Genomic DNA, 13,287 nt, shown 5'->3' with positions numbered 1-13,287 from the left:
CATTGTGCTCCCTCCTTCTCTTTCCAAAAGAAGGTGTCTAGGGGCCCCGGGGCCCCCGCTCTGAGACAAGGGGGCCCTGCCTCGGCCCGGTGAGGGAGGCGGGAGGCGGGAGGGGTCGCTGTGGCGAGTGAGGAAACGGAGGGGGCGCGGGGGGGAGAAGAAAGAGCAAAAGCGACAGAGTATATTATTTCATTAAGTGCTCTGGAGCTCGGCGGGGATTGGGGAGTGAAAAAACCTCGCGGCTCTGTGTGTGACAAGGGCACGACCTCCTGCAACCTGGGAACTCTATCCACACGGAGCGCCGCTTTCATCTGATACTGGGGGTGTGTGAGAGCTCTCAGTCACCGGCGCTGGCTGGCTCACGGAGGGCGCTAAGCTTTTTAGTCAGGGCCCGCTGAACGCAGGAAACGGTGCTGAGAGTGACGGAGGGGAGGGACGGAGGAGGAGGGAGGGAGGGAGGGAAGGTAAAGTGACTGGAGTGGTGGGGGAGCAGGGTAGGTGAGGAGAAAAGAGGAGGGGGTGTTCACCCGAGCCCCGGTAAGACAGAATTGGGCATTGTCGCCGAGCAGAGCTAGCCCATTCTGTTGATCTGAGCAGGATCCCGGAGAAAACAAAACTGCATTGTTCCCCGCAGATGGAAGCCAGTGTCTCCTGGGTAACAGCATTAATCTCCCCTTTTCTCCTGCTTCCTCTCTTGTCGGGGCCATAATCGGTGGGCTCCTTTCAGCAGCCGAGCCAGCCTCAAAGCCTGGGCTTCTAACTAGCCTCCTAATTAGCTGCAATTACAATGAAGACAACATGATGAGATAATAGAAATTTGCAAAATAATGACATACCACGGGAAAATATTCCTCCTCCCCAAGCACCATTTTTCCCCTCCGGGAGAGGCACAATGGAGAGCCGGGGCCCTTTTCTGAAAATGGGGAGCTCAGAAAAAATGGTGGCGCATTATGTGGCATTGAACCCTATTGTCTGCCTTCTGGTTGCTTCAATCAACAGGCCATTGTCTGGCTGCTTAAATCAAAATGACTCAAATACGGGCTCCGTAATGATGCCCTCTCAGCGCAGCATACTGAACAGAGACACAGACCGAGGCAGAGAGAGGAGAGGGGACAACAAAAGGGAAAAGGAGAGGAGAGGAGAGGAGAAAACAAGAGGAAAGAGGAGAGGATCTGTTCATGTAATAAGAGGCGAAATAATTACGATACGGGTATAGGATATGGGCCCCGTCGTCACTTATCCAAACAGAGGCCTGGAAAATCAGAAGGAAATAGCGGGGAGTGTCTGGATACTAGTGATGAATTGCTGCTGCCACACAGTTGTTTTCATCTGGTCTCGTTAGATGACATTAAATAGTTGTCAGAGTGGAAGGACTGAGCGCGAGGCAGTCAGAGGAAGGGAGAGGGGGAGGAGAGGGTGGTAGGATGGAGGGAGGAGACGGAGGTAGACAGCAGGTGGTAGTCATGCACAGAGCAACATTTTTAGCAACTCTGAGCAGCAATGAGGGACTAAGAGACACCTTCACTGTGGGCAGGTTGTGTGAGGCTGCCTGACTGAAGAATCACCAGCATCCGTTTGGGGTTATCTGCTGCCCACGAGGTATACAACGCTGAGAGAAATGTAGACATACACTCACACATGTATGAGTATCCGAAGTCCTGCATGCCATCTGCTGATTGGTCCAACTGAAAGCTCATCAGCTGATCAGATCAGGTGACTTTGTTTTTTCCCAATCGACAATCGAGTTCAAACACACAGCCAGCAGACATACTACTAGAGCGACGCACACAGAGAAGCAAAAGTTGATATTCAGGTAGAGTCTCTGAGAAGTGTGTGTGTATATATGTATATATACACTTACAAAAATATAAATAAATTAATATAAAACTCACATAAACACAGATGTGCCCACTTAGATTTTTTTATTTATTCAGAGTTACTTTATAGGTGCGAGTTCATGTATTTAAATACGCGGATTGATTTGAAAGGTCTGCACAGGTGCGTGTAACGTGACCACCTGTGCAGACATCAGCGTATAACTGAGTTGAGTCCTCTATGCGAGGATGCTACGGCTCAAGCATTATAATTACAACCTGATCAGCCATGGCTAACTAGAGGGGCATTTCAATATGAATGTTTTATTTGTTTGTTTTTTACAAACTCGAATGCACTGATGAAAGGATAAAAAAAAAAAAAACAGTTTAATGTGTGCATGAGCAGTGAGGCTTGAAGCCAAATGTATGAGGCACCTGCATCCCAATTGAAATGATTAAACTAAGTGAGTGATGCAGTTAAAAACTGAAGTGCGGCCCCATTGAAAGACACATGGCGCCGTGGCGTGGATGGCGAAGAGGGTCACGAAGGCGGAAGCGTTGCAACTTTTAAAGCCGGCGCCTCAAAACGCGACTTCCTCCCTCCCAAACGCGGAGGATTCTCGCGGAGTAATTAGCGCGTGTCAGATAAGTTGACGAGCTCGTTAGCACGACGCATCATCCGATACCGTCGCCTTTGTTTGTGTAGGCTTCTGCGGGGAAGTTAGCAGTCTAATTAGCATAATTACGGCTGCTGATTTATATGGCTGTAATTAGCGAGCACCATTTGTGCATGGTGTGGCCTGATGGAGATATATACGCCGCCTCAGCAGCGGCGGAGGAGATTCCCTTACAGTGCGTCAAAGAGGCCCTCCGTTTCCCCACGCGGCTACATGTACTGCACCAGAGAGGTGAAATATGAATACATGAATATAATGAACATGCGATGGCCAGAAACATACACACAGGAGTCATTTCAAGCAGAATAAGATGGGGTTGGTATCATATAGGAAGCCCTTTCCCGTCAGCTGGATGCTTTAAAAGGTTATTTTTAAAGGATACCTGTTTTTCCGGCACACTGGAGGCTGTGCTTTATGTATGTGTACACACACACACACACACACACACACACACACACACAGCATCTCCAGTCGGAGAGCGGGAGTGAAGAGGCAACACAGAGGCATGACCCGTCTGACTAGTTGGCCTTAATTACAGCAGACGTTCACAGTGGGACAGTGAATTAGTGCAGTTACCTCTCATGGCTACTGTACAACCCCGGGGTCAGTAGATTACCGCAGACACACATACCGCACAGACACATGCAAACACACGAGGCAGGGGGCCGTCAGGGGATCTTAGCAGCTTCCTGGGTGACGTTGGGGGATAAAATGAAGGGTCAAAGTTGATCTCCGAGGTGCCGCAGTACCAAACGGCATCATTAGGAGGCTGAGGGTGTGACTCAGGAACTTAAAATATATATTTTGTGTCGGGAGGCTGAATTATTGGGGGCTTTTCATGCTGGCTAGCAGAGCGGGTTCCTCCTGGTTAGTCATCAAGGCTTCTCTCAGTAGTGTCCATCACCTCAGCTGTACTGCTTGATTTGTAGAAAAAAATCACAAAACCACAGTTACATCATTAAGAAAAATTATGAATCATAAATGTCTTTTGTTGTCACAGAGTTATATGAAAGAATAATGATTGGAATTGGAAAACTTGGATGTAAATACAATATAATGACTTTTGGTATTGTTGGCAATTTTTACCCGCAGTTAAAAACATTTTTGGAAGTAGCACAATTTCCCAACTGGCAACAGTGAGTGTAAGATTTTCTGCCAAAGAGTGACTTTCCGCCTTGATTCAATTGAATAATGCCTTGGAGGCCCAAAGAGGTACAAACTATCCTCCAGTACTGAGCAAAGAGAAAAGTCGGAAAAGCAGAAGTCAATAAAACAGCCCACTCAAGTTTCCTAAAGGATGACTGCGAAAAACCCAAAGACATTGAGTACACTAAAGAAAAAGACAAACCAAAACAGGAAATGCCCACATGTGAAAGGCTGAACCGAGCAATTCTTCTGGCATTTCTCCACGAAAGATGACTTAAGCGAATAATTGATCATCAAAAAATGTTCGATCAAGTGGTTTCAGGGTCGACTACGCGCCGCGATTCGAGGCCGCTGAGCAAGCGCTGCAACATTCATGGTGAACGCTGGTTATCGTATTTCTTTCCAGTCAGTTTGATGTCTTCCCCCACTTCTCTTTGCGCAAATATTGACACAAAACAGCCATGACGGACGGTATTAGCAAACTAATGATCCTCATTCGAGGTGTTTACATGTGTATGAGCTCAATTCCTTGTCGGAGCCCTGACTGCACACACACACACACACACACACACACACACGTAGCAGTAGTGTAAAGACCTGATTGATCCTCCCCCCCTCCCTTCCTCTTTCACACAAAAACACATACATGCCCACCCGCTGTGTAATGCGGGTCGATGCAGTGGGATGTGTGCATGTGAGTGTTTGCCTTTGTGTGTGTGTGTGTGTGTGCGCGCATACAAGTTGTGGATTGACTGCATTAATTAATGCGGTGCAGATGAGTCCCCTCGGAGCTGTCTAATTAGACATTAGCATGGAGACGTAATTACCTGAGAGGGCTCAACACGTTTCACGTAACCGCTCTCCTCCTGCCCGCCGGGCGCCGGCTGAGCAGGTACAGGCCTCACACTGTGTGCGCCTGAACCTGCAGATGTTTGACTGCTTCATCGCGAGTGTTTGGACGCACACACGAGCGCGAGGGCACTAATTGGTTTGCTCCTCAGACGCACGTTTTCCTGCTCCGCTCCCATATCTTTTTCTTCTCGTCTCAATCGCGCTTGTTTTTTTTTTTCTATCCTTTTTGTTCCTTCCCTCGCTTTCCATCTTTTTCTGGTTTGAGTCGCAAGTGCATTAGGCTTCTGTACGGAGCGACATGGGTTCGATTCTCGATCAATATCAACCACTCTACTGGCGAACTCCCCCCCCCCAAAAAAAAGCCGCCTCTCTCCGCTCCTCAGTCTAAAAAAGCCTTCCTTCCTCTTAGAGAGGAGAGAGAGAGCGAGAGAGAGAGAGAGAGAGAGGGCGCCCAGATCTGAGAGATTGTTTGCCAGCGTCGTCATGGCAACCGTCTCTGCCAACCTTGACACTGCAGTTGCATTGTCTGGGATCCTGACATTAGATAAATGAACTACCCAACCTTTGTTGCAAACAGAAATGCCGCCGTTCCCCCACACAAAAAAAGGAGAATAAATAATATCTTAAAAATGTAAAGAAACACAGAAACGCTTGCCATCTGAGGTACAAACATTCAATCGCACTCACACACACACACACACACACACACACACAGAGTTTATATGCCGTCCTCTTTGATGAAAACAGACTGAGCCCAGAGGAGGCTGTCAATACAGCGTGTAAGACAACAGATTGTGAGAACCCCGTGAACTCCGATAAAGCCCGCAACACACCTCTCAGAGCACCAGGAAGAAATCCATGGGCCGCTGCAAGCATTGTCTTCTTATCTGGAGACGGTTCTGTCCTGTTTCCAATAAGGATCGATAGCATTAGCAAGTCTGACAGGAGGAGAGAGAGAGAGTGGAAGAGACACAAAGAGAGATGTTTACCGCAGCTGCAGACCTTTGGCCAGAGTGTTGCTAATATAAGATCATGCCAAAAATAAAAGGAGGGATTCACATTTCTTCAAGTTAATATAACTATGCCTAAGTTGATTAACGTTGTCAAAATCGTAGCACAGGGGGAAAAGGAGAGAGAAGCCAACAGTTAGAGTTTGAGTAAGAGTTAGAGATATTCACCAAAGAGGGTCACTAAAGTCTCTGTACATGAGCGGCCTTGTGCCCACAAAGACACACACTCCTGTCCTTTTGTCCATAAAGTCCCACGATTCACCGTATTTGCACATTTCCAGCATTGTCATTGTTTACCGTTTCCATTAAAATGTGCAATGCATTGATCTGCCCAAGGACATAAAGCATGTGGACCAATCTCAGACCATTAATCACAGTTGATATTAAAGGACAACTGTGGCTCAGTGGTAGAGCAGGGTCGTCCTTCGATCAGGGGTTCGATCCCCGGCTCCGCTAGCCCATGTTGATGTGTCCTTGGGAAAGACACCTAACCCCACATTATAGGGGTTAGGTGTCTTAAATATCAGTTTACTCACGTAGTTTCATATAGGAGGCATTCCTATTAGATTGAGATTGTTTCATAACCAGCTAAAAGTTCCTCACTGTAACTTAAACATAACAATGACGGATTAGTGCAGCTCTAAAAGCTCTCGTCAACGCAGGTTTACAAATGATGAAATGATATGATCTCGCTGAAACACTTGGTCTTCGTTGTTCCAGGCTGAATGTACATTCACAGACGATCATTTGTTCTCATTATTAAGACTGACAGCAGTATAAAAACAGTCAGATTGCTTATTCCACAGCTCTGAAATTGAAATATTGGTGCCTTAGCAGCTTCCTGGGTGACGTTGGGGGATAAAATGAAGGGTCAAAGTTGATCTCCGAGGTGCCGCAGTACCAAACGGCATCATTAGGAGGCTGGGGGTGTGACTCAGGAACTTAAAATATATATTTTGTGTCGGGAGGCTGAATTATTGGGGGCTTTTCATGCTGGCTAGCAGAGCGGGTTCCTCCTGGTTAGTCATCAAGGCTTCTCTCAGTAGTGTCCATCACCTCAGCTGTACTGCTTTATTTGTAGAAAAAAATCACAAAACCACAGATACAATCATTAAGAAAAATTATGAATCATAAATGTCTTTTGTTGTCACAGAGTTATATGAAAGAATAATGATTGGAATTGGAAAACATGGATGTAAATACAATATAATGACTTTTGGTATTGTTGGCAATTTTTACCCGCAGTTAAAAACATTTTTGGAAGTAGCACAATTTCCCAACTGGCAACAGTGAGTGTAAGATTTTCTGCCAAAGAGTGACTTTCCGCCTTGATTCAATTGAATAATGCCTTGGAGGCCCAAAGAGGTACAAACTATCCTCCAGTACTGAGCAAAGAGAAAAGTCGGAAAAGCAGAAGTCAATAAAACAGCCCACTCAAGTTTCCTAAAGGATGACTGCGAAAAACCCAAAGACATTGAGTACACTAAAGAAAAAGACAAACCAAAACAGGAAATGCCCACATGTGAAAGGCTGAACCGAGCAATTCTTCTGGCATTTCTCCACGAAAGATGACTTAAGCGAATAATTGATCATCAAAAAATGTTCGATCAAGTGGTTTCAGGGTCGACTACGCGCCGCGATTCGAGGCCGCTGAGCAAGCGCTGCAACATTCATGGTGAACGCTGGTTATCGGATTTCTTTCCAGTCAGTTTGATGTCTTCCCCCACTTCTCTTTGCGCAAATATTGACACAAAACAGCCATGACGGACGGTATTAGCAAACTAATGATCCTCATTCGAGGTGTTTACATGTGTATGAGCTCATTTCCTTGTTCCTCACTGTAACTTAAACATAACAATGACGGATTAGTGCAGCTTTAAAAGCTCTCGTCAACGCAGGTTTACAAATGATGAAATGATATGATCTCGCTGAAACACTTGGTCTTCGTTGTTCCAGGCTGAATGTACATTCACAGACGATCATTTGTTCTCGTTATAAAGACTGACAGCAGTATAAAAACAGTCAGATTGCTTATTGTGTCTTCCCGAGTACAACAATTGGATTTTTCGCATCTGTGCTTCAGCCAGTCGAGCCGGCGATTAACGGAGTAAAAAGTTGTAATTCCACAGCTCTGAAGTTGAAATATTGGTGCCTATAGCATGGTGGCTAAAAGAGAATGCTAATGGAATCATGAAGCAGCTTATCATGTGAATGAGAACAATAATGAGGAGACAAAGCAGAGACAAATCCATTGTAAGTGAGGTGGAATTATGTCGGCTCAGTGGATTATAAAAGGCCTTGATCCAGTGGGAGTTGAAAAACATGGCTTCTATTCTCGCACATTTTCACACACACACACACACACACACACACACAGGCATTCGCACAAATGCATTCATACACAAACCCATGCAGCACAGTATGTCGGAGACACTCACGCATTAATACACATTAATATAAAAACACATGCACACACATATGCATATTATACAACCGCACACACACAGACACACAAAAGGAGGAACACAGACATGAACGTCAAACCTTGGTATCTACTCGTGCTGCCAGATAATTGAATTAATTCAGCTGAGGAACAACTTCACAGATTAGCGATTTAACTTTCTCAATAATAAGAAAAAACTCAGCCACGCGCGATAATTACATTTGTCTCAAATGAGGGCAGCCGTCGTAATGTATCACGCATTGCCAATGCGTCCACGGTTTGACCCGCGCGCTCGTGCTCGCTCACACACACACACACACACGCACGCGCACACACACACACACACACACACACGCTGGCACCGTCCCCGAGCGGCTGACGAATGAAGGCATTTTTAGAGTTGGACAACGCAGCGGAAAACGAGTGATGGAAACGCTCAGTGTACATTAGTTAATGCACATTAGTCGTGGAAAACCTTGAAATTAATTCCTGTTATCTGGCCGCTATTGTACAGTTGTGTTCTTTTATGTTTTGGACAAGGCCCCTTAGTTCCAATTAAGTGGTGCAACATATTGGGACAATGATGTGCTTCCAACGTGTGGCAGTAGTGTGAAGCCTTTTTGCTCTTTCAACAAGACATTTCCCAGTGCACCCAGTATGAGTTTGGGCGGAGGGACCTGACTGTCCCGTAAATATCTCTGAGATCCCAAATCCAATCCAACACCTTTAGTTCTATAGTGATCAAATCGTTCACACCCGTCCAAAATGTCGTCGCTTCCTCGTCGTGTTGGATTGTAGTAATTAGGTCACAGTGACCGGCAAAAGCCAATCACATGAGGGATTTACTCGAGGCGTTCCTGAGATATCGCGAGAACGGGACGGACGTGAGGTCATCCGTGTCCTTGACCTTTGAGCCACCCGTACGTAATCCGTTCAAGGCATTCCTGAGATGTCTTGTTCATGAGAACGGACCGGACGGGCAAACTAAAAGCCTGCTGCCACGGCTGTGACCCGCGGGGGGACGTACAGAACAAAATGAAATCATCTACAGCTGTACTGTGTAATTGGCCACATTAAAACATAAAAATGAGCGAATAACAGAGGGACGTAGGAGATGACAAAAGGTTGTCTATGTAGCCTGCAGCCGCAAAGCATCTGTTGTCACATCTAAACGAGCCGAAAACATCTTTCCACTGCACTAGAAATGGCTTCAGAGGAACAGACGCCTCGCTTCGGGAAACCACGGCAGAGCTGCGACTGAACCGATGCGCCGCACAGCAGACGGCGATGACGGACACCGGGGGTCATCGTCCAGCATCTGTCGCTGACCTCATTAATGCTCTCTTGGCTGAATGGGAGCAGATCCCCGCAGACAGGTTTTTGTAGAGAGCCCTCCCAGGAGTGTGAGAGGCATACTGACCCTCATGGCAAAGAGATGTTCATGATTACCCGAGGGTGTAATGTTCCACGAGCTGTGTTCGGTAGTCCGCTAACTTTTCCGGGGAACATTCAATTCCTGATGAAGTCGAAAGCCTAAAACGGAATCCAACCTCGACTGTTAAACTAATAGGATCTGTTTTGTGTGAAAAAAAGACTTCAAAAGGTTTGTCTGCTCTTGTGAGGTCACTTGGGTCACACAAGAATATAAATACAATAACATAGTCATACACACACACACACACACAAATATCCAGCAGTGGGCATTCAGGTACGCAGAGGTGAGAAAGGTGAAATGTATATGTCATGGCCCCACGACACTGAATTCTGAGGCCGCAAAAAAACAAGCCATAAAAATTCCAGAGGGTGCATTGAAATCCTCACGGGGCAGCCTTCCTCTCCCCCGCCTTCTCCCCCTGCGTCCCTCTTCTCCTCCCTCAATACGCTGTCTCCCTCTCCAATTTCTGTCTATTGTCGGCACAAAGCGTCCCATTCAGGCGCCGATGACTTCTCTCTTACGGCGGGGCAGCGGTGGGCTTAGCGGAACAATGGCCGCGCGGAAACAAAAGCCAGTTTATTAGGCCGGACGGTGACAGAGAGACGGAGCTGAGAGAGGGAAACAGGGGGACAAGAGAGAAAAGAGTGGCACTCTGCGTTCCATTGTGGCTGGACTCACATCTGGTGGCCATGTGTGACCGGAGCAGCGGGGCTAATGATGGGCTTCCTGAGGCCAGCTCAATTAGGCCAGGCCTCACCGGACTACCCAGAGAGAGGCAGAAAGAGAGATGACTATCGACATGCTGGTTCACTGCGTGTGTGCGTGTGTGCGTGATTGTGTGGTTGTGTGCACGTCAATCTGCGCTACAAACATGCATGTGCGGGGGTGAACACATGCGTCCGATGTCCGAGGAAGTGTGTTGTTTTCGGCTTTTTGTGTACATGCAAATTCCCACTGGCGCACTCCTGAGCTCTGTCCTCCTTATTCTTCAGTCCGAACTACACCTCCCTCCAGAACACAAGCACACACACACACACACACACACACACACACACACGCACGCACACACACAGGCTAAAACTAACTAACAAGCCGTAAAGCCATTAACGGTCAGGGCGCTGCTTTGATGGCCCAACACAAGACTTCCAACACACTTAAAAGCTACACAGGAGGCACAGTACAAAAAAAAAAAAACGACAAGAGCCTGCCACCGTGTCCTCGGGCGTGTGTGTGTGTCCATGTCTGTGCGTGGTGTCTGGTGTGTGTGTTACATTGTGTACGAGTGAGCGCCAAATCAGATGGGTCCATGTGACATGTGAGCATCCCTTATTATTCCTGCCGTACAAACCGCCCGCCCCAGAAGACACAGACTGAAAAATACAAATCTAATGAACAGCACAAGAGAAGCCAGTCAGTCTGCGTTAATAAAAGGCTTTATCGGAGACGTTTCTTATGCCAACTCTTCTCAAAAATCACGTGCTGCTGGTCAGATGTGTATAATTAGAGTTGAATAAGGAATGGCACAAAATGGGGTCAGTTGAGTTTTTTTGATTTTAGCAACGACACAAATATTATTGTTCCAGTCAGACGCGATGCTGGTGTAGTCGTAGTATACTGGGATGGAAAGCAACTCTCACAGAGGGGCTGAATGTAATTGATGAATTATCCTGAAAACCATCACGTCTTAAATTTAGCTAAAGTCAGTAGTGCCCCAGATACAAATAATAGAAGACTAGAATAGAAAAGCTGTGGCACAAAGAAGAAAGATGAGTTCCTGTTTCTCCAAAAAAAAAAAACTGATTCGATTAAGCGTAATCATGGGACCTCGATTGGCCTTTTCATCAACATATGATAATATTTGCACCGGTATTGTTTTTGCATATTATAGGTTTTGTAGATTAGTCAACTCGCTAAACGCATGACAACGATAGCGGCAGGTAATCCCGCACTGTTTGATGAACACTGTAAAGCCACTTTAAACTGCACTGGATGCTGGGCTGAGCCTTTTAAAAGGTTCAAATGTCTCACTTATTTTCAGGCCTCCGATTCTGAAAGTTGCCCCAAAAAAAAGGTGACGGCGAAAAAACAACAAGATGGCGACGGTCAAAATGCCGAACGCGATGCTTCAAAAAGGCAGTCCACAAACCAACGAGTTACATCCACGTCTTATTTTATTTTAATTCGTGCCCATCTTTTGTCATCAGTGAATTGCATCAGACGAGGGATGCTCATTTAGAAAAAGAAAATAATTTTGACCGATGGCCGACCCTCAATTACCGATAATTACCCGTTAACCAACAACATTATAACACTGCGTGCGGGAGTGCTGGGCTTGAAGTGCTAAGAAGCTGCAACAATAACAAGATGCACAGACAGGTCACGTCCATCATTTATCACCAGCCCAACATGTCACTTGTTGCTGCAAAAATGGCACGTATTTTTTTGTCAGAAGGGTTCATGTGTGGACAGCAGTGGTTATAATGATACCGCTACAGCAGGTTGAGCACACAGGTTAAGCGGTCGCACAGAGACGTCCCCGTACTTGTGTAGGAGCACATGGCCGCCTGTGACCGCGCGTGTGCGTTTGAGAGGGAGTCACACTGACTCTGGTCCGCGGAGACGAACCGAGCGGAGAAACACTCGATCCGACCCCGGCCCACATCACCACCACGGTCTTTCTCTCGGGCAGTAAAATAATGCTAGTCAGGGTTTTCGTGGTTACGTGCGCTCCGTCCGCGGAGGGGAAGTGGTTCTTATGTGGGAGAATCACAGGTTTCACACCATGAAAGTTGAATATCGTGTCCGACTAAAAGCTCACCCTTTGGTACCAACTCAAGCTCCACCTGCTCCGTCCCAAGCTCCTCCTCAGCAGCAAACTCAGTTTGCACTAAATAGAGCTTGACCTGAGATCATCTTGTGGATATATATAATACATGTTTACGTTAATAACTCTAGCGCCACTCTAGCGCCACCGTTAGGTTGAGATTATTACGTTTTATAGCAACTTTTGGAGGAATTTGTCATGAAATTCGATACAGAAATCATGTTCCCATGAAAGATGCCGTCATCATCAGGCCAAAATCAAATACTTTGGTTTATGATCAAATAGCAGCAAAACTAGCGCCGTTCCCATCTGCCTCGGCCTTTTTATTTTTATTTCAATAATCTCTTAAATGGTTAAATGAATTTTTCCAGAAGAAATGCAGACAGCTTGTGGTTTTGCTGCTCTTCTTTGCTCTACATAACAACTGTATATCTTTGGGTTTTTGGCTGTTGGTCGTACAAAACAAGTCATAAACAATCAACAGTTAATGTCAGTTGCAAACCACAGCTTCATTGTCAGTCCACATTTAGTTCCTGCTGTGTGTGTCCTGTCATTAATGCACAAAAGCATTTTGTATGTGATAAAACAACATTTACGTATATAAGGAGGCTTTTTTGCGATGCGGTCACAGTTTGCCACAACGCATCAATTATTCCATTAAAAGCACACACACACACACACACACACACACACACACACACACACACACACACACACATTAGCAGAGCGGCTTTTTTGTTGGTCATCAAGGACAAGCTGCACCACCTGTTCCAAGGCTGCAGCGCCGGCCCTTCTTCCCCTCGGTCCCCGTCTCTGTCGCTACAGGAAATGAGCGGACGAATGAGCAAGACAAGAGATAATTACGGACCAAACAATAGCCGCCACCTCTCTCCGCGGCGACCTCTCGGCCCCGGCCCTCTCACCGACGAGGCGGTTTGCCGCAATCTGTGTCCACCCGGCGGACCGATCCGCGGCACAGGAGGCTTCCTACATCCGTTTTCTGTGTCTATCTCCTCTGCTTCCGCCGAACAAAGCCGGTTAACCTTGAGCTGCGAAACAGCTTTCTGCTGGCGTCTGAGGAGATAT

Source organism: Taurulus bubalis (genome assembly GCF_910589615.1).
Source record: "Taurulus bubalis genome assembly, chromosome: 20".
NCBI classification, from domain to species: Eukaryota; Metazoa; Chordata; class Actinopteri; order Perciformes; family Cottidae; genus Taurulus; species Taurulus bubalis.
The sequence above is the reverse complement of the archived record's forward strand: the minus strand, read 5'-3'. Positions refer to the sequence as shown.